General features: G+C 31.4%; 1 pseudogene; it reads left to right on the top strand.

Annotated features, from left to right (window-relative positions):
* Positions 1–2,459: 2,459 nt before the first annotated feature.
* LOC149566776 (protein EMSY-LIKE 3-like) overlaps positions 2,460–20,957 on the top strand; it is a 103,685-nt pseudogene continuing 85,187 nt past the window's right edge.

Here is a 20,957-nt window from a genome sequence, read left to right as displayed (position 1 = left end):
AGATGTTTCTATATTCAATTGCATTGTCTTTTGCATCCATCATGGAGATGAGTAATAGAGAACAAAGAAGTAAATGATAACAATAGCATACTTTGCATATAAAAAGGCAGAGGGGTGGAAGGAAGGAGAGAGATATAAGAATAGAAGGCCAAGTGGAAAAGGGGAGAGAAGACCCAATGTAGAGGAGAAAATTAGATTGCATTCAAAATAAGAAAGTGAACAAAGGACCAAATGAATGAAATAAAGACTCTAAAACTAACTCACACAATAATTAAAACCCCAAAAAAGGACAATAGATCTCTGATAAATTAGGAATACAATAATTATAAAAATAATACTAAATTAATAATAATAGCACAAAATATAAAAATGACACCCATAAACATAATAAAATGAATGAAAATAAAGACATAATAGGAGAAATAATAATCTCTATAAATAAGCTTATAGATTAAGGTAAAAGATAATAAAATATAATTAAAACACTAATTATAATAATAAAGAAGAAGAAAATAATAGTACTGGTAGTAATAAGTAAGAACCTAAATTATGCACAAACACATAGATATACATACACATACATATATAAACCAAGAAACACATGTTGATATATATAGATACGTGCCATTTCATTTTTTAATTTTTATTAACTGTTATTACAGTTAGTATTATTATTTTTGTATTAGTTTTATAATTATTGTATCCCTAATGTTTTAAAGATATATTATCCTATAGCCAATCCTTAATTTTTTAAAATTCTTTTAAAAATATTTTTATTATGTATTTCCTTACAAATATTCCAAATTAGCATTTTGAGGCTACCCATTAGGATTTTACAACTTTAGCTAGGAGAGATCATCACTACTCACCAGTTCCTTTCTAGGTTAATTTCATTTTTTATTAGCATAAGCATTCTTACATTGTGATCACCCAAGTATCAAAGTCTATTTCAAATTGTGATATTGCTATCAAGGTTTAACTATGTAAATTTTGAGTCAAACTCATTCACCCATGATTCATGAGTAGTGATTCACATGAATCCATATCTCATGAGAATAAATAGAACACTTAACACTCAATATTGGATCTAGGTGTTGCTCACATAGGAAAAGTACTTCCTGAAGTTCACTAATCCCTGTACTACTCCAGCTTAATCATGCTTAACTATGGAGTTCCCTCCATTGTTAACCCCACTCTACTTGCAACCCCATTTCAAATGATTTATATTGTATAAAAATATTAGGAGTAAAACATTTAAGATTAAATAATATTGAAATTAATTATATTACATTTAAGTTATATTATAAATAAAAATAATATATTATTAGTTCCTTAAATATGAATTCCTAAATAGTTCAACCAAGAGCATTTGGAATTTTTTGGACATATATTTGTATTATAAATTTATGAATATTTTAAAAATGTTAAAAACCATTTCTCTCTATATTTTTATTGGTTGAGAATGAAATGATTAAGGAGAAACATATTTTTTTATTACTAATACATAAATATATTTTCTTAACCTTATATCAACACCGATTAACTTCTATGTCCGCTAGTTTCTAAGTGATTATTTTTCTCTTTTCTAGCCATGCTAGTTAAAAACCATGATATCATGTGATCAGACATATTCAAACTCAATCTAATGTTCTATTTCTATGTCTAGAGCATCAACTATGAGAAGAAATAATAACTTGCAACCCTAGCCTAGAAAGGAGTTCAACATGGAGGAAGTCCAATCGGTGGTGATCTCCCCCTAGCTAGACATGCTTTCTATTTTCTTGAGCTACCTAATTGATTCCCTTATTTTATAAAGGTACTCTTCTATCTAAACTAATTTCTCTTCCACATCATGCCTATAGTTGTATTCATGCCTGCCTGAATAAAATCTTCTCCTTGTTGTGCTATTGCCTACAATATAGATTTAATTTTTTGAGCTTGTAGGTACTTAACTCTTCTCATTAATACACTACCATCTCTAACACAAATTCTTTGAATACCATGAATATCCTATTATTTTTCCCCCATGTCAATTCTCTTATTGTATCTTTAGTTTTAGTGCAAATACAAAGAGACGCCTCTTCTTGTGTAATGGAAATATTATTATAAGGTTCCACTCTATAGAAAATTATGTGGATGAGGGCAAGGCTAAAACATTTATATACGACCACAGCCATAATATTATCAGCACCTTTTTAGAAACATAGAAAAATAAGGGCATTAGAATTAATGAGAAAAAATTAGTGTCTATTATAGTTTCACCCTACCAGGCCCTTGCACAAATATAAAAGCATGGAAAAAGCTAGTGAATTGTTTGAAGAAATTCCCCAAAGACTGATTATTTCCTGAAGATCTATAATTACAAGCTATTGACAAAATAGACTTTTAGGAAAATTTAATCAGCCTACATAAAACTAAATTTAGTAACCCCTGTCAAAATCCTTCTCATCAATTTCGAAATGGGAGCTTTGGAACATGGTATGAACATCCATCAAAGCATAATAGAAAGGGGTTTTCTCTTGGATTGTAGAAAAATGTGGAAGGATGGACAAGGTAAGTTATATGTTTGACAAAATTCTTCTATGAGATGATAACTTTGTAGCCAATAATTTTGCTACTTTTCTAGAATCTTTGAGCTTTTTGTTTAGTAGAAACTACCTAAGTTATATTTCTTGAGATTTCTCCATGAGCCATTTGATCTCCCCAATCGGGTCACCACCAAATTCAATTTCATTAGTAGTACTTAAAGGAGTCATTATTCTCTATAGTAGTACATTTTTTCATGAAAATTATTTTAATTATGTTCCATAGTTCCTCAAAAAAAATGTTTCTAGTCCCTATAACTTGAAATTGTTGAGTTAACTTTAGAGATCTCTCATTTATATTTCACATTCATCGATTATGAATTCACACACTTGAAGCTCATTTTTTAACTATTCAAGTTCTATTAGTTTTTCATCCATGATCTGCTTCAAGTTGTCATGTTATTGAGCTATACCCTTTCCCTTTTCTACTATAATATAAATATTCAATTTATCCATGGTTGATGACAATTTTTGCTCTAACTTCCCAAGCTATATTTGTAGTGAATCTCTTTATTTCTGCAAGATCCCTGCTTCTCTTGAAAATACTGTAAAATTCTTAAGGAGATCATCTCTCTCACTCTTACACAATGTCACTATTGATGTAGCTTCTTCTAGTTTACTACCTAGTTCCAATGCTTGTTCTTTTTCATCTAATGCCTTCCAAAAACTCAAGACTTCTTCTATATTAGATACCAAAACATCCGTGTGTACATTGTAAAGGCATTGCTTGATTAGTTTCCTTATGCATCTCTTCTAATTTAGAGAGAGTCTTGAAATTTTGTATGAGATACAATGGACATCCATCAAACCATTCACTATTGGAACTACAAGGAAAATCATTAATATCTTCATGCTACATTGCATCTTCAATTGTATCTATTAATATGTCCAGCATACCTTCTATATCAGCTTTGACGATTTTCATTGTAGATTCTTGCTTTGCAACCATAGCCTGTAACTCATCAACATTGGTGTAGAATGCTTCTTTTTCAGATATATCCTTCACTACTTTCACCATCTGACATTCATTTTTCTTGTGAGGTCCTCAATGGTTTTCAAAATAAGTTCCTTCTCCCATTTTACTATTGAAAGGTGTGGCTCAAAAATAAATGCATTCCCCTGTAATGCATCAAGCTCAATGAAAAGTGAATTAGAAGCTCTTCGAACTTATTCAATCTAGTGTTGAACACTAGCTAGAAGGGGTATCTAGGAATTATCCAACACCTCTTCCCATTACTGAATAAGTTCATTCCTTTCCAAGAGAGATTATTCTAGCATATTAAGCAACTTAGCCAGATTTAACTACTTGTGCTAAAGTTCTTCATGTCTCCTACTCAAGTCTTCAATCACTTCTTTTTTATTTGAGTTGAAAGTGTCTAATCATGAATTTGATGACTAAAAACTCCAATCACCTCTATCATCCCTTTCAGAAAATTTTTGATCCAAACTTCTAAAATGATCATTTTGAATAGAGCATGATCTTACTACCACTATATTTTCTTAGTGATTTCATTGTAGTAAAATTACTCTACCAAATTTAGTTCCTTAAGAATTTCTTCTATTTTTTGATGAATAGAATCCTTATATGGAAATGATTCCCAAAGAGAAGTTGCTAAACTTTAGATATATGCTAACTCATATTCTAATTTCTCAACATGTTCTCCAGCCTCTCCATATGATTAAGAATTGTCTTAGTCTCCTAAAATGTGACATTTTAAAACTTCAATTCATGCCAATACCTTAATAATTCATTTGACTTCTGAGCCAAAGATTTTTTAAGTGCATCATGTTGTTGAACCAAGCCTTTACCTTTACATATAGCCATGCTAACCTTCTCTCCCACAGATGTGTATTTTTTGTCTGTCTGCTCAAGATCTAGTTTCTTATTCATATCCAAACACATTTACTTAAGATCCTCTTCTATTTTATTGAGTAACTCTTTAATATTTTTTTAATCTCTTATTCCTATTGGGTTTTTGCTGACTCAATTTCATTAATTTTCTCTTGTAGCCAACTTAGTTCCATCTCCTTGTACCTAAAAGCTTCTTTCATTGCAAGTTACAAAGGCACTTTCATTCTATCTATCAAATCACTATCAGATTGTAGGACCAACTCTTCTAGGAATTTCTTATTGAATTTTTTTTGTTCACAAAATGTCTTATACTTTTCAACTTCAAGAAGCAAAAAAAATTGAGATTCTAGGTGATAAATTTAGTGCATCTTTGGATCAATTATGACTTCATCTTGATTGAGCTCATCACCGATAGAAATTGACTTTTTGATATTGAATTCAAATGCCCATTCAATATAATATTTGTTAACCCCATAAGTTTTTAGTGTTGTTTGTTTTTATTCAGATTTTGCATCAATATTTTTAGTTCTATAATAAAAAGTTTAGAATTATACTAGGCTAGAGCATATCATAAAATAAGCTTTAAATGAGAAAATCCAACATTTCTCATACCTTATTACCTAAGCACAAGAGTGTTCACAACTAACAATGAATGATGTAAAAATATTATCTACCATAAACATGTTACTAAGTGTTGTTAATCATCTTGTACTACTTCTAGTTTCATTTAAAAGAATTTAAGTTACAATAGTTTGTAAATTTTTGTGGAGAATTGAATTGTAGACCACTGCATGTTGTTGATTTTATGACACAAATTTTTTTTACATTTATTGAAATATGCCATTTATTTGATATCTCCCTACAAAATGCACCAATGACGAAATTTCAAAAACTCAAAAATACAACAGATTTTTGTGAAATTTTTGGTATTTGTTCTTCATGATCTGCATATTTTATGAATGTGGGGAAAGGGAAAATTGACATTTTTTTGTCTTGAGTACATTTTCTAAGGAGCTTAGCCTGTGTCAAAACCAAGTGGGGTTATAGAATACATTTTCATAAAGTTTTTGATATAGTTTCTTAGGGAAAATTTCCTTTTTGCTATTTCTTTCGTTAGTGTGCTTAGTTTTACCAAATGGGCCACAAGGTGAGCCACTTATATTTATCTAGCATTTTCTTTAATCTATTAAGTAAAGGATGGAAAATTTGAAAATAATGGAATTTTTTTAATTATAACAAAGTGGGTTCATGTAATATACCATCATAAAGTATCTGAGATCCTTTTGTATTTTTTCCCCTTTTCTTTTTTTTGGTGTCTTTAATTTCACCATATGTGCCAATGTGAGCCTCTGATATTCAATTATCATTTTCTTTTAGCTATCAAATTCATTATTTTCTTCTTATTTCTTTTTTTGAGGATATAATGATACTTCTGCATGTCTTATTCTTAGTTGCTGTTGCATTTTTTGATAATGATATTTCTGTTTTTATCTTATTACAATGTTCAAACATTTTATTTACTATAAAAATGATTTTCATGCATTTGTTCTAAAACTAGAGTAAGAACATATGATGATCTTCCTCCTCATCAAAATTGACTAGCAAGAGGTGGTGGATGGATTTCTAGGAATGGAAGACCTTCTGTACATCCAGTGTCATGTGCTAGAATTCAAAATGATATGGAGCCTTAGATTCAGTGGCTTGAACAAGAGGCATACAGTTCTGTTCTAAGAGCCTTCAAGGCACAATTAGATGTAATTACGTGGGTATTTACCTATTTTGTACTACATAGTTGTCAGTGTATTCTATCACACATTTCATTATTTGACATTAATTCTCTTTTCTTTTCTTGCAATTTATTTTATTTTTGAAGAACTCTTTTGCTTGCTATGCTTGTAGATTTGAGGGAGTTAACTTACATGTTTTGAATTTTATGTTTTTATCTTGAAACTTATGGGTTCTTTAAAAATAATCTATTTTAGGTAAAAGAGGGTTTGATGTCTGAGTTGAGAAAATAACTTAGAATTTCTGATGAGGAGCATAGGGAACACTTGGGGAGAGTCAATGCAAATGATTTGTTGAGATGAATAAGGTTCAATTCATGCTCATTGTAATACATACAATTATAGAAAACAATTTTTTAATGGGGAAAATTAAATTTGTGCTCATTTTGACATTTTAGGTGGTTTCGTTCATTTGATTAAGGATATGGACAAATTCTTATGATGAGACATTATTAACTATCATGCACATTTTTATTTGTGAGACACCTTGTTAGATCTCTATAGTTTAGAGTTTTGCTTGTTTAACACTAGAGAATCTCCAAAAGTTGTATAGGATGAAAGGTTTATTATTAGTTATTTAAATTTTTGATCAAAGAATGGAGACAAGGAACTCTTAACTAAGGTGGCTTAATAAGCATTGGTCCACCAGTCCATGATCCATCCCCTAGTCCAACTGTTTCAGCATCATGGAAGAAATGGAAAACAAGTTATGTGTTGCCATCTCTACCAATGTCACCACATTCAATGATGCATCCTTTTCCAATTGTTGCAATAGCAAAACCTTTATCATCAACAAAAAGAGGAGCTTCCCTTGGAACTAAGAACAAGAAAACCAAAGCAGTAAGTGATTAATTTCTAAATTTTCTCAATTTTTTTTTTGTTGCTTTAAATATTTTTATTCTAAATCATTCCAAGTATTTATAAGTTCTATAATAAAAGAGAACTATTTTTTACAATAGATTCAACAAATGCCTATGTTTTCTGCCCCAATCAAGGCTCAATAGTTACCTATTGCTCTTCCAGTAGCAAGGAGAGTATAGTTTGGGAACCAAGGACCATAAGAGCCTCCAAGTTTGAGTGAAGCTATAGCTCTTGACCCCTTGGTGGGCAAGAAAGTGAGGACAAGGTGGCTAGAAGAAAATAGATTTTATGAGGCTATTATTACCAGTTATGATCCAATTAAGGTATTGAAATTATTTAAGTTCAATTATGGAAATTATGATATCAATGTGAAATATTGCTGCTCAGCAAACAATTTTTTTTGTTATAACTCAAGGCCACTAAAAAAACCTTATACTTGAAGAGGTCCCACTTCATATATTTTAGGGTCATTTCCACAATATTTTGTTGTCTACTCAATTTTTTTTCTTGAAAGGTTGGGATTTTAAAGATTATAGTGCCACAAATTTGGTATCTTTTACCATACATTCTTTCATTATGTGTTGACTAAAAAACCTAGATCCATGGCTTATGTTTACCTTTTTAGTATAGATGACAAGTTTGCATATTATTCATGATTACAAAGGATTTGAATTTGAAAAAACTTATAGCAATAGGCACAACCCCAACTATACAACCAAAGCTTTCCTTGAAATTTACTTTTAAATGAATAGGAATTGTCATAAGATCATAGTATCAATTAAGTAGATACTTGGATATGATTATTGTAATATTTTTTAACAAGTTACTTCTAAAGTGACTGATATGCCCAACTAGTTGTATAAGTAGAAATTTGCAATTCTTCCTCATTATTTCTCTCGCCCTCCCCTTGTCCTATTGCCTATATGTTGCTGTTTTCCAAACCTATTGACCCTTCACCAAATAGAGATATTTTTTGTACAAATGGGTTCTTGCAAAGTAAATTTTTTTAGTTTTAGTGGTTATTTACTTCAAAAGTGACTTGATATTCCCAACTAGTCATATAGGTAGAAATTTGCAACTCTTCATCATGATTTCTCTCAAACTCCCCTTGTCTCACTACTGGTCTATTGGCCTTTCCCATACTTTTTGACCCTTCACCTAATATAGATCGTTCTTGTAGAAATGGATTCTTGCAAAGTAAACTTTATTAGTTCATGTGGTTATTTTTAATGCTTAGTTTATTCTCTATCTATCTATCTAGCTTTACATGTGCCTTTTATATTGTATTAATATGTCCACTTGCCTGCACATGTAAAACCATTCTTGTTTTCTTTCAAGTCCCATGTTTTTTTCAGTTATAAGTTGATTTTGTTATTAGAATACATGGTACATTAAAGAAAGAGTGATATTACATTTATGGAAAAATGTGAGCAAGATCCCATTCCTAGAAGTCTCCAAACAAGAGATGTGGACATTATTAACAACTATATATATATATATATATATATATATATATGTATATGATTTTTCCCTTGTTGATTAAAAAATGGTTTGTGTATGGTTAGGGACTACATGCACTCATTTATGATATTAATACGAATAGGGAAACTTTTGAATGGGTTAACTTGAAGGAGGTATACCATTTTCCCTCTTTTGGTTACTCGAGTCTTGATTACTCAAGTCTTGAAATTGAACACTGCACCCTGGTTAGTGTGCAATGTTCAATTTCTTAATTATGTCATATACATTCCCTTATCACACTTGTTTATGTATTTCATTTTTGGTTAAATGCCAAAGATTTTGAGTCATCTATATTGTACTATGAGAAAAATCAACATATTTCAATTTTGGCATATACTATCAGTATTTCCATGTCTCATAGTAAAAATGCTTGTCTTGTCATTTTGCTTGACCTTTTTAACTCAAGATGAATGTGAATGGCTTACTAATATTATGTCAATTCCTATTTGGGCATGGTCATAAGCTCGCTATATTGGGGAATGTATTTTTGGGTTGGCTTTTAGCACCCTTGTAAAATGTTGGGGTCAATCATTTTGTTATGGTTGTCCAAACACCTTGAGAAAGGTTATTTATTTCAGAATTTTGTCCAATCTAATATTATTAGAATATCATTACATATATTTGAGAATTTTTCTTTGAAAGTATTCTTATACAAGATAAGAATATTAAAATATATACTTTTCTTTTCTTAGCACTAATGTGTGGGTATGATACACATAGCTGAACCAATGTTAGTCATCTCTAAACTTTTCAAGAAAGAAAATGTTAATTTTTCATTGTGATTTTTGGGCTTTATAAATAGTTAGAATTACACCAACATAGCTGTAGTTATAGATTTATTTATTTATCTTTTCATTTATATAGTTTTTACTTGTGAGTATTATTTGTTTATGCATGTAATATTATTAATGCTATTCAAGTTATATGGATCTTTTCTATCTTATTATAGGATTATGTGGTGTACCAAGAAGTTAAATCTAGCTTATTTGGCAATAATGCAATAATTTAGAGAAGTGTAATTGACATGAAATTTTAATTTTAAAATGCTTCAACATAAGAATTTAAAATTGTTGAAATTTTATTGATAAAGATTTATATTATTATTTTTCATAATAACTAAACTTTGTGTTATTTGAGAAGAGTGTATCTTTTTATAGTAACCATGATCATGGTAGATCTAATGTTGGGAAGATAACTTTGTCAATTTTTTGCATTATTTATTAAAGGGTACTAGCTCAATGGAAGAGCACCTACTTTATAAGTAGGAGGATGGTGGTCCATCATGCCCTAATATGAATGAATTAATGATAAAATAAACCACCAAATATGTTACCAAATATACTACCATATATAATTCCAAATATACTACCATATATACTACCCAAAAAGCTACCAAATCAGCTATCAAATATACTACCAAATATATTACGATATATACTACCCAAAAAACTACCAAATAAACTACAATAAAAACTACCATGTAACAAAAATAAATGACTAAATCAATGACCTAATCAATGATTAAAATAGTTTAGTCATAAATTTGGTTGGGAGATAAATTTCTAGCAATAAAGTACCATTGGTCACGTGATAAAAAATAGTCACATATCTACAATTTTTATTAGTTTATTTAGTAATATATTGTTGGTTTTGTACTAGTGAAGTAGCCACTAGAAAACTTAAAAAGTACAAAAGAAAAGAAAAGAGGAGCTAGGCTTGATTGATGTTCTCCTATTCTTTATTTAGGTACTTGACCTCTTCAACCTAGTTCTTGATCCATATGGGGCTCTTTATCTTTTCTTATTTTTTTTCCTTGGTTTGGCTTGCCTTTCTTAGTTTACTCTTCCCATTGATCACCCAGAACATAGCCTTTCTCATTATTTCCTTCCATACCTCACAAATAGTTGAAACAACCACTCCTAGTTCAAGTTCAATGATGGCATTTTTAAAAAAAAAATTAGCTCACCAATCTTCTCATTAGTTTTAAGAAAAAAATTCACAATCCTTTTTGAAGTCTTCCAACTATCACTAGACAATAGGAGGAGAGGAATCTTTTTCCCTACCTTAGTTTTATCAAAGGACTTGATCTCTTCATCACCAAAAAATCCCTAGGTCCATCACCACTTTCATTTCTTGGATAAATTGGATTTCCTCATTAGTATCCTCCACTTCTTCTTTGAAGTATGCATCTTTAGAAGAGAAACCCCCAGATTTCTAAGGCATTTTCTCCACTTCCATCTCTTTTTCCTTATCCTCCATTTGGGAATTGCGAGAGTCATCCTTTCTTTCTTCCTTATACTTCTTCCCTTTTTTGTTTTTTTAATCTTGTTTATTTTTTCTACCCAAAACTAGTATTCCCTTTTTGATTTTTTGACTCCATAGCTCTTTCCTCCACCTCAAAATTAGAAAAATCTTCCCCATAATTTTTGTCGATGTCAATAATGTCTTTTACCATTTACCTCTTTTTAGGGGTGCTAATTGGACTAGATTTACTAGTTGGGCTAGATTTTGTATAAGCATTTTTTCATTTTTTGGGGCCCTTAAGAAAAAGAGATTGTTCCATAGAAATATTAAGCTTATTTGGCTTAGAGGAAAGAGGGTTTTTAATGAACTAGGATGGCTCTAGAGTGGATTTTCCCAAGAAGATTTTTTCAACAACCACCAAGGATTTAGGCCCTTTAGGAGTAGAAGGGTTTTCAATGGGTAGGAGACATCTACCAAACCCTAGATGGTGAGTACACACATGATGGTAAAGGACAAATATGAGCCCTTGGTGAATAGGAGGGTTTTCTCCCAAGACAATGCTATTGATTAGAGAGGAATACAAGAAGAGTGAGATGTTCACTTTTTCCCCATGTATCAACATGTTAAGAAAAGGAAAAAATCTATCCAAGCCATGATAGTTCATCTATTGACCTTCAAGAGTGAAATACTTAATTAAATAGTAATATATGACTCCAAAGGGACTAGGAAGGGAGAGCCTATCATACCTTTTCCCTGAAGTGAATCTAATTGGTTCTTCCATTCCTTCAAATAATAAATGCCTAAATTTTATTAAAATTTCTACCTTTTCCTTCAATTTGAACAACATAATTGAAACTCATTGCTTCACCAATCAGCTCTAGCTTAACCACAAAATTGATACTCCCTAGCTCCACCTAATCCTTGTTCCACGAGACAAAAAAATTAGTCAAGAGGGTGATATTGAGTCCTTTCATCACCAGGATATAAGAATATAATCCCTATGTGACAAAATAATCCCATATATTCTTGTTTTACTCCAATTCTTCATTGTTACTAGGTTTCACACATTTTAGTGAACTACCCATGATGTTCTTCTTCTCAAACATTTGGTTAGCTTTCTCAGGGCCCAAGTTCAACTTGAAAAAACCTTTTTCTAAAATAATGAGCATCATGAAAGATTTCTCTAAAAATTAGGGAATATGGATGTTATTAAGGAACTCAAAATGTAGAGTGAAACTTTCTATTTCCAAATAAGGGTGAAAAAAATTAGAAGTCTTAGGAGTTAAAATTAAAAATATCTTGCTAGAAATATTTATCTTGATCTTGGCTTCATACTTGCAAATTTGGATCTCTCCATATCATTCATGTGACCCATGTAGTAAATCATGTTGACATGCAGCAAAAAACAACTTGATTGAGTGGGGTACTTTCCAAGTAAACTCCATAAATCTCTAACAATGATATACTCAATAATATTAGGGAATAAAAGAGAGAGATATGGGTTAATATTCACATGATTAAATTTTATTATTAGAAAAAAATGAATCATGCTTTTTACCTTCACAAGGGTTAAAGCCTCATTAATGTGATTATTTCAAATAACACTTGAACACATCACAATAGTATTATTTCCTTTAATGATCATGGGGCTTGAACCCTATTGACTAGGCTATTTGGCTAACCATCTAGCACATCTTATACTCCTACCACATACCTCCTATCATGTAACATCATATTTTTTGTAATAATTTAAAACAAATTTGATTTAACTCTCATTTCTCCTTGATCTTAGTCACCATATTTCATTATTCATGGTTCAAACCCCACATAGCTAGGTAGTCTATAATTTTGTTCCCCTCTCTAAGATTGTGTTCGATTAGCACACTACTAAAGGATGAAAACCTTCTTTTGCAATCATCAATTATCAAGGAAATAATTTATGGGCATTTGAGTCTATTTAAAATATGGTCAATAATGAGCTTCTAGTCACCCTCCAACTCAAATCTTTTGACTCCTAAGTCTTGTTGAGTTTTAATACTGAACCATGTAGTTATTGCCTCAGCATAGTTATTGGACATAATGCACAAGAACTTAGCAATGCCAAGAATAATATCACCTTTCAACCCTCTAATAATTCCTCCTTCACCAACACCACTAGGATTTCCCTTGGAATAGTCATCGACATTACATTTCATCCATCCCTTCTCAGGAAAAGTCCAATAGAACTTTTTCCTTTTCCTAATCTTCTGATAGTTGATATCTATCAAACTTTTTTTTATATTCTAGGTTCTTTTAGCCTGAGATCAAAAAGGTTGGAGAACATAAGGCTTTTGGAGAAACAAGCACAATTTCTCTGATGATATTTTTATGATGTTGAAGATGAAGCAAACTTCCATCTATTTGTCTCTAAAGATTTTGTTGTTTATTTCTTTCTAGACACACCAACTAACCATAGGAAGAATAATTTCCTAAGCATTAGCTGAAATAGGGTTGGATAAGGGTGAGATACTCCATTGTATCATCATGTCCTTGATATTTTTTGTTAGAAAATTTGTAACAATTTTTGTTTTTTCATTGATGTCAAATCTATTTGGTATGACATGTTGCTATCTAATCTAAATGACATATATATTTGATTAACAAAGAGGATTTGAGATATTTCTCATAACAATAGCACCTAGAGAAAAGGTTGAGCTATGAAAATGATATTACTATGGACATTTGATTAGATAGAATTTGATAAAGCAATGTGATTTTTTATATCAAGAAAGTTAAGCCAAGGCAAGCAATAGAGTAAACATATAAGAAATGGTGATTAATGCTAGTGTCAATTGAGCCATTGTAAGTGTTGAAAATATCTAGTGTTGTCCAAGAATCAGTATCAATCGAGAAAGATAGTTGACTCCTAGCTAGAAGTTTTACAGTGATCAAGTAATTTAGTGATGACCAAGTATTAGAATTTAGAGATTGTCAAGTAATAGTGTTGAGAATGAATTTGAGGAAATTGTGAGATCTAGCTAACTCAATTGATTTCTTGGGAGATGTAAATCATGTTGAAGATAACATTGATGAGTTGGATCATTAAATTCAAGATGAGGATTAGGTAATGATCTAATTGATGAATTCTAGAGAAGTTTCTAGAGGATGATGAAGAAGATGGGCATATACAATGAATCATTTTGAACCTGATCATAAACCCTAAGATCTACAGTAATTGGGGAAAATAACAAAGCAAGAGTCGTATATTTAAATAGGTATGCAACCAAACTTATGAGGTATGAGAGAGAAAAATAATAGAGAAAGGTGGATTAGAGATGCACAAGGGTGAACACAAGAGTGTGTGAGTGAATGCAAAGCTAAAGGAGATTTCTTACAAAGATGTTTTGTTGATATTGATAAGTGAATCTAAAAATATGGCTTAAGTGTTGTTAAAAGGAGAAGGTTGATTGCTTGAAGGGTTTCCAAGTGAATCAAGAACATAAATGACAATGGGAAGCTTACTAGTGAATGAACACATGGATCAAACAATCATCTCAACTTACAAAGTGAGTTGTAATCATATAGATCAAAACCTATTGTTTTCCTTCTAATCATTGTAAATAATTTGTATTGAAAATTCTTTTAATAGAGGTTGACATAACATTCACTTGGAGGACTTAACAATTTGTATAAATCCTTTAACAAGGTGACATTCTAAATGGAATGATTAAAGTCCTCTAACAACACCACTTCTAACAGGGTGATTAAGTCCTCTAAAAAAGTCACATTTAACAATGTGTATTATAAGCCTTTATTAGGGTTGGCTCCTAATAGGGCTCACTTCGAAAGAGTCATAAAGTGGTGAAATGTTGTTGGTGTTTTTCCCAAATTGGGTTTCCACATAAAATCCTATTGTCGAACTTGTGTTGAATGCTTTATATGTTTTTACATTTCATAATGTTTTTATTAGGAAAAGCATGCTATGTTTAAGACAATAATTTACTCCTTACGGTAGAGACCAAGCAATAATAGGATAAGTAAAATAGTGAGAGTTTTATGTTTAATTGCTCAAATGATACTTATGGACTTTGAGTAACCAATTCAGCCCCTCAGCCCCCCCTTCCCTCTAAGTATTCTAAACATTTCTAACATTTTTTAGGGAATAACATGGCAAGATGACACTCCTTGAGCACCAGTTTCTAAATCTTAGTCGTGAATGAATAATGTAAGAGAATGTGATTAATAGACTCAACTTTCTTTTCACATAGGGCACATCTATTAGCCAACTTGAGCCTTCATTTACATAGGTTTTCAAGACTAAGGATTTTTCTGTGAGGCACAACCCACCAAAAAAAATTTAGTTTTGGTGGAAGATTATGGGTCTAGATACTCTTCAAGAATTTGTTTGTAGGAAAATAATCTTCAAGTTCTCTATAGGCCGAACTAACAAAGAAGAGGCCTTTATTGATATATCTCTAGATTGATTTGTCCTCTTGGGCTTGATGAAAGAGATTTAGGTTAGGGAGAAAGTTTATATTGAGAGGTAACTATCTCCTTACTAACATGCCTAATTTTTTTGGCCTCACACTAGACATGCCAAAGACTAATAAGATCCTTCTATCTGACATTACCATTCTCCCATTCTATGTATTTTTCCACTTTCTCACCCACATTCAACTTCAACTAGTCAATAAGAACCTGGTCATTCACTACCTCATTAATAGGCACCTCATGATTCCCAAATTCTTCCCACAATAGTCTTTTTCTACCATTTCCTATTTGGGTTTGACTACTTCTTTTCATTAAACCTTTGGTTTTAAAAATGTTCTTCCATAGAATAGAGGTACCATTGGGGTTATTCTTGCTAAGATATGAACAATAAGGACCCTAAGATAAGTATTTAGCCCTTAGGATTTTTGTCCAATCCTTAACTCCTTCTAAAGTTAACCAACTGAACTTAGGGACACGAGCATTGTTCATACTTTCAAAATTTATGAAACCTTGACCACCATTCTCCTTGGGTTTGGAAACTTGATTCAACTTGATAGGAGTCATTTTCTTCTTTTCCTCCACTCCCAACCATAGAAATTTCTTTTGGATTTTCTCCAAGATATCTACCACCTTTGTAGGCATTAGATAAAAAGACATAAAGTACACAAGGATACTTTGGGGGCATGCTTGAAAAGTATGAGCTTACCACAAAAACTCAATAGTTTTCCTTTCCATCCAACCAGATTCTTTTGAAACTTATCAATGAAACTATTCCATTAATTATGATTGGATTTTTCCTGGGGAGAAAGGAAGACCAAGATACATATCTAGGAGACTTTGGATTTGGCATTCAAATTAGATGGAAATATTTCTTTGCGTATCTTGCTAAGTGTTAAAAAATAAGAGTTTTCTCTTGTGAAAGTTAATATATTAGCCACACAATTTGGGTAGAAGTAAGAAGTTGGGTCTCAATTTGATGGAAGTCCATGGATTGAGATAATGCTCTTTTAGAAATGGGTACTCATTTTAATAAAATGGGCACCCATATTAGGCTCAAATGCCCAATCCTAAATTTTAAAAGTGGGCACCTATATTTTTAAAAATTGGCTACTTTTTTTTATTTTCAAAAAATGGGTACCCACTTTAAAAAAAATAAAAATAAATGAATTTTTTAGAAACGAGTACCCAGTTTTCAAAAATTAGGTACTTATTTTTTACTTTAAAAGAATGGGTCGCCATTTCTAAAAAAAAAAATTAATTTTTTTGGTGATTTTTAATGCATTTTAAATGCCTCTTTTAATTTTGGAAAATGGGCACCCATTTTTTGAATTTCAAATAATGGGTGCCTTTTTCCCACCACATGGGGGAAAATTTATTTTTCTTGCCTTAGATTTTAGTTTGAGATAGGCTTGGTGAGATGAAGTCTATGTTGTGACCTTTCAAGGTTTGGCTAAGGCATTGAATTGACAAATTCATGCCTTCCCATAATTTTTAGAGGGTCTTCTCGATCAATTTTTTTTATGAAAGAAAAACCCATTAGAGCTCTCACCATCCTAATTTTAGAAATAGAGATTTTTAGTGTTATGATTCTATTTACTATATTTGAATTATATTTTAATCAAAGGTGGTACCTAAATGTAAAACAGCGAGGTTCACTAAAAATTTAATGACTTTTTTATTTAATGTTTTTTCTTAAACTAATTTATATGTCATCAATCTACACACAATTTTTTAGAAGTTAAAAAGAATTGAAAAAGGTGAAATTTTGATCAAATTATGGCATTCGTACATGAGAGGTTTTTAAAGTTTCCTTTATAGCCAATTTAAAAATAATAATAAATTTATTCAATGAAAAATTAACCAAAAATATTATCGTCAATATTTAGTGTGTTAGCTAACTTTTTTCAAAAGGATTTAGAAAAGATAATTTATTTGTGTCAAATTATGTTGTCCATACATGAGTGTGTATGGTCCCAAAATAAACATTTTGAAAAAGTGGTTTCTAAAGATCCATACCCAAAGAAAATCTATTCTATAGGTACACAAACAAATTGTATGTTCAAAAAGTATATTCTGAACACTACAATTTTTATTTTTGAATTTTTTATATTTAATATCTAAATACATCAAATTTTGACATTAATTGACAAGAAATTTTAAAAAATAGGAAAAAAATACTTCCACTATTTGCCCAAAACTGAGACACAACTTCATGCTTACCCACTTAGCATAGTTTGTTAAAAGAGACTTCCAAACCTTAGTTTCAGAAAAAAAAATATCCTCTCAAAAAAGGATAGCATCATCCACCATTTTTCTCATGAGTATTTGTGGGTATATTAGAGGCCACTTTGACACCACAGATAGTTCTAGAGAGCTTTAAAGTCTATTTAGGTTCTTGCTTAGGACATCCACCATAATTATCAATAGATAAGGGGAAAGGGGTCTCCTTGGCTAAGGCCTTCATTAGTAGTAAAAAACCATGAGGGGGAACCATCGATAAGAATGACATAGCTCATCGAGGTGACACGGTTCATAATTATCTTGTGGAACTTACTAGAGAAACCAAATTTGGTCAACACTTTAGCAGGGAAAGACCATTTCACCCTATCATAAGTTTTAGAAATGTTGAGCTTAAGAACCATGGATAATTTAAGATTTCCATTCATAGAATATAAGGTTTCATGAGTCATATTAACTATATCATAATATTTATCCCTCAAACAAAGCCATTTTTATTTTTGAAAATGATTTTTTGCAACATCAGCTTCATCATACTCAATAAAACCTTGGCTCTAATTTTATAAATAGTATTACAAAGACTAATAGGTAAAAATTCTTCCATACAGATGGGGTCAATTTTTTTAGGCATGAGCATAATGTAGGTTTGATTAGTTTTATTTTCCATATTACCAATTCTTAAAAAGTGGCAAATAGCTTTGAAAACATCCTCTCCCACAACATACCAGTATTCCTGGAAAAATATCTAGGGAAACCTAGTGGGGGATGGAGATTTGTAGCCTTGGAAGGAGAAAGAAGCAATTTTGACTTCCTCTCTATAAATCTTTTTGGCCATAGCAGCATTGTCCTTAGGAGAGAGAAGTTCAAGAATGCATTCTAATAGATCATCAGGGTCTTTAGCTCCATCATCAATAGCTCCCCTTTGACAAAATTAGTTAATGCATTCAATATTGATATCAGTTTCCTCCGTATTCACCCTATCATTATCCACTTTAAGAGACCTTGTTCTATTTCTACTCTTGTGTTACAAAGTGGTATGATGGAAGAATCTAGTGTTCTAGGTACCTTCTGTAAGCCATTAGATATTAGATTTATGCTTTGAAAAGGTTTCTTCCTAGGCCAAGATAAAGAGAAATTGGTCTCTATAGGATCTTTATAAATTTTGGGAGTTAAGGCCATTCAAATTATCTTCAACTTTCTTTTGGGAGATTAGAAGTTTACTTTCCAAGTCCTTTTTCTCTTCAAATATATTACAAAAAGGACAATTTATTCCATTTATTTACCTTAGATCTCTGATAACTTAAATCTTAAAGTTAAACTTTAATAGACGAGAGGAATTGGCCAGGGTCTTCCACCATCCATCTATCGGGTTTCTCAACTTGCCATTGGATTGCCACATTATCTTGAGTCTAAAAGTACTAGCTTTTCATTTTTCCATCTCTCTATTCCATGAGAATAGCACTATGGTCTTACCCCATTCTAGGTTTAGCCTCCAGAAAGAAATTATCAATATTACTCTAGTTGGAACATAAATAAAACCTATCCAATCTGACCTAGATAAGGCCTTTTCCTATCTCCGATTGGACTAGGTAAACCTTTCCCCTTTAACATCTAGAAAACCTATCCAATCTGACCTTTTCCTATCTCCGATTGGACTAGGTAAACTTTGCCCCTTTAACATCTAGATCTAACAAGCCAATCACTTGGAAGAAATCTTTGAGGTCTTCAATACTATCAAAGAAGTCCTCAGAGTCACCCAATTTCTCTAAGGGGTGTAAAGGAGTGTTGAAATCTCCATCTATTGTCCATCTAATGTTTTGGTTATGATGCATCATATTTCCTATTCTCATTGTTAATTTCTTTCCCTTTTGAGTTTAAAGCATAGATATTCACCATAGTCCAATACCAATGAGAAATAATGTCATGGAATACTAAAATAATGAAGTTTGCATTAGAATAAAAAAATTGTACATAATATTTTGTTCACATTCTAGATGATAGTCATTCCTCAAGAAACACCATTGGCTTCTTGACAGAACCAAGAGGACTATGACCAGATATAGGACATCGCCTTGTCCAATTTTTTGTTACTCATTTTTTACCCTAAATAAACACCAAACATCTCTAGTCATATGTTTCCTAATTCTAGAATAAATCAACCAAACATCTCTTGAGGATTGAGAGGTTTGAGAAATAATAAATAGGTTCCCATTAACACTAGTAGCTAGAGTAGTTGATGCATCCTCATCTGAAACCCCATCACGTATCTCATCTTGGTAAGCAAAAACATTACCTTGTTATCAATGTCAAGCTGAATGTCTGTGAGATTATCAACAATCACTATGACATGAAAAAATTCCTTTACTAGGAGTTCCTTGAGTAAGACCATTATATAAATTATTTTTAAAGGATTGTCTACCTAATCTTCATCATCGACATTATAACTTAATTATACTTGCATATAGTTTTTCTTGTCCTAGAAATAATCATCAAAATTAAATATTCAAGGAGCCTTTTCCAAATAAACTAATCAAAAGAAAAGAGAAGCCAATATTTTCTTCAGTCCATATTTTCCTCCACATTACAAACATTTTTACAAGAAGTCAACATAAGTTACTCTCATTGTTGCTCATTCTCTCTATACTATTTTCATGGTCTTCCATGGAGCCTCTACTCAAGGACTCAAGATGTGTGTCTTGTGTCTCCCATCTCAATTTTTTCCTAATCTCCTTTGTGATGGTTTCTCCTAACCCAAGCATCTCCCTAATTCTGGTTGCTCTACATGTTATTTTACTCTCCCCTATGACTATTGCTTCTAGATCTATTCCTGGTGTGATTTCCTCTAGGGATTCTTCCTCTCCCTCCTTAAATATACTCAGAGAGTTTAATACCATGGTCTCTTTCTCTTTTCCTAAGCCATCATTTGTGGAGAAACTGGCTAGGTCATGTACTAAGCCTTTAGAGAATCAGAGGTTTTGGGAACGTGCTCAATAAATAGTAATAAGGTCTGATTCCCATATGAGTTGTTGATTGAAATGTCCAATTCTTTATTTAGTTCTTTGAAGAGAATTTATTAAAGAAAATAGTAGCTAATATTTTGTTTGCTATATATTTTTGTCCACATTACAAACATCTTTTAAAAAACTCAGCATAAGATACTCTAACTCCCACTTTTGACCCTTATACTATTTTTCATGTTGTTCCATAGGGCTTCCCCTCAAGGATTCAAGATGTGTGTCTTGTTTCTCCTTTCTCAAATTTATCCTAATATTCCCTATAGTGGTTTCTCCTGGCCTGACATCCCCACATTATGAACTTGTATTGAATTCTACCAAATGGTTCATTATTGTTTAAATTTATTTCATTTAATCATGGGTAGTCATCATCAATTATAACAACATC

This window comes from Cupressus sempervirens, chromosome 3 (genome assembly GCF_028749045.1).
Source record: "Cupressus sempervirens isolate cs-2001-9-10 chromosome 3, ASM2874904v1, whole genome shotgun sequence".
In the NCBI taxonomy this organism is placed as follows: Eukaryota; Viridiplantae; Streptophyta; class Pinopsida; order Cupressales; family Cupressaceae; genus Cupressus; species Cupressus sempervirens.
This window is presented reverse-complemented; position numbering and strand designations above follow the sequence as displayed.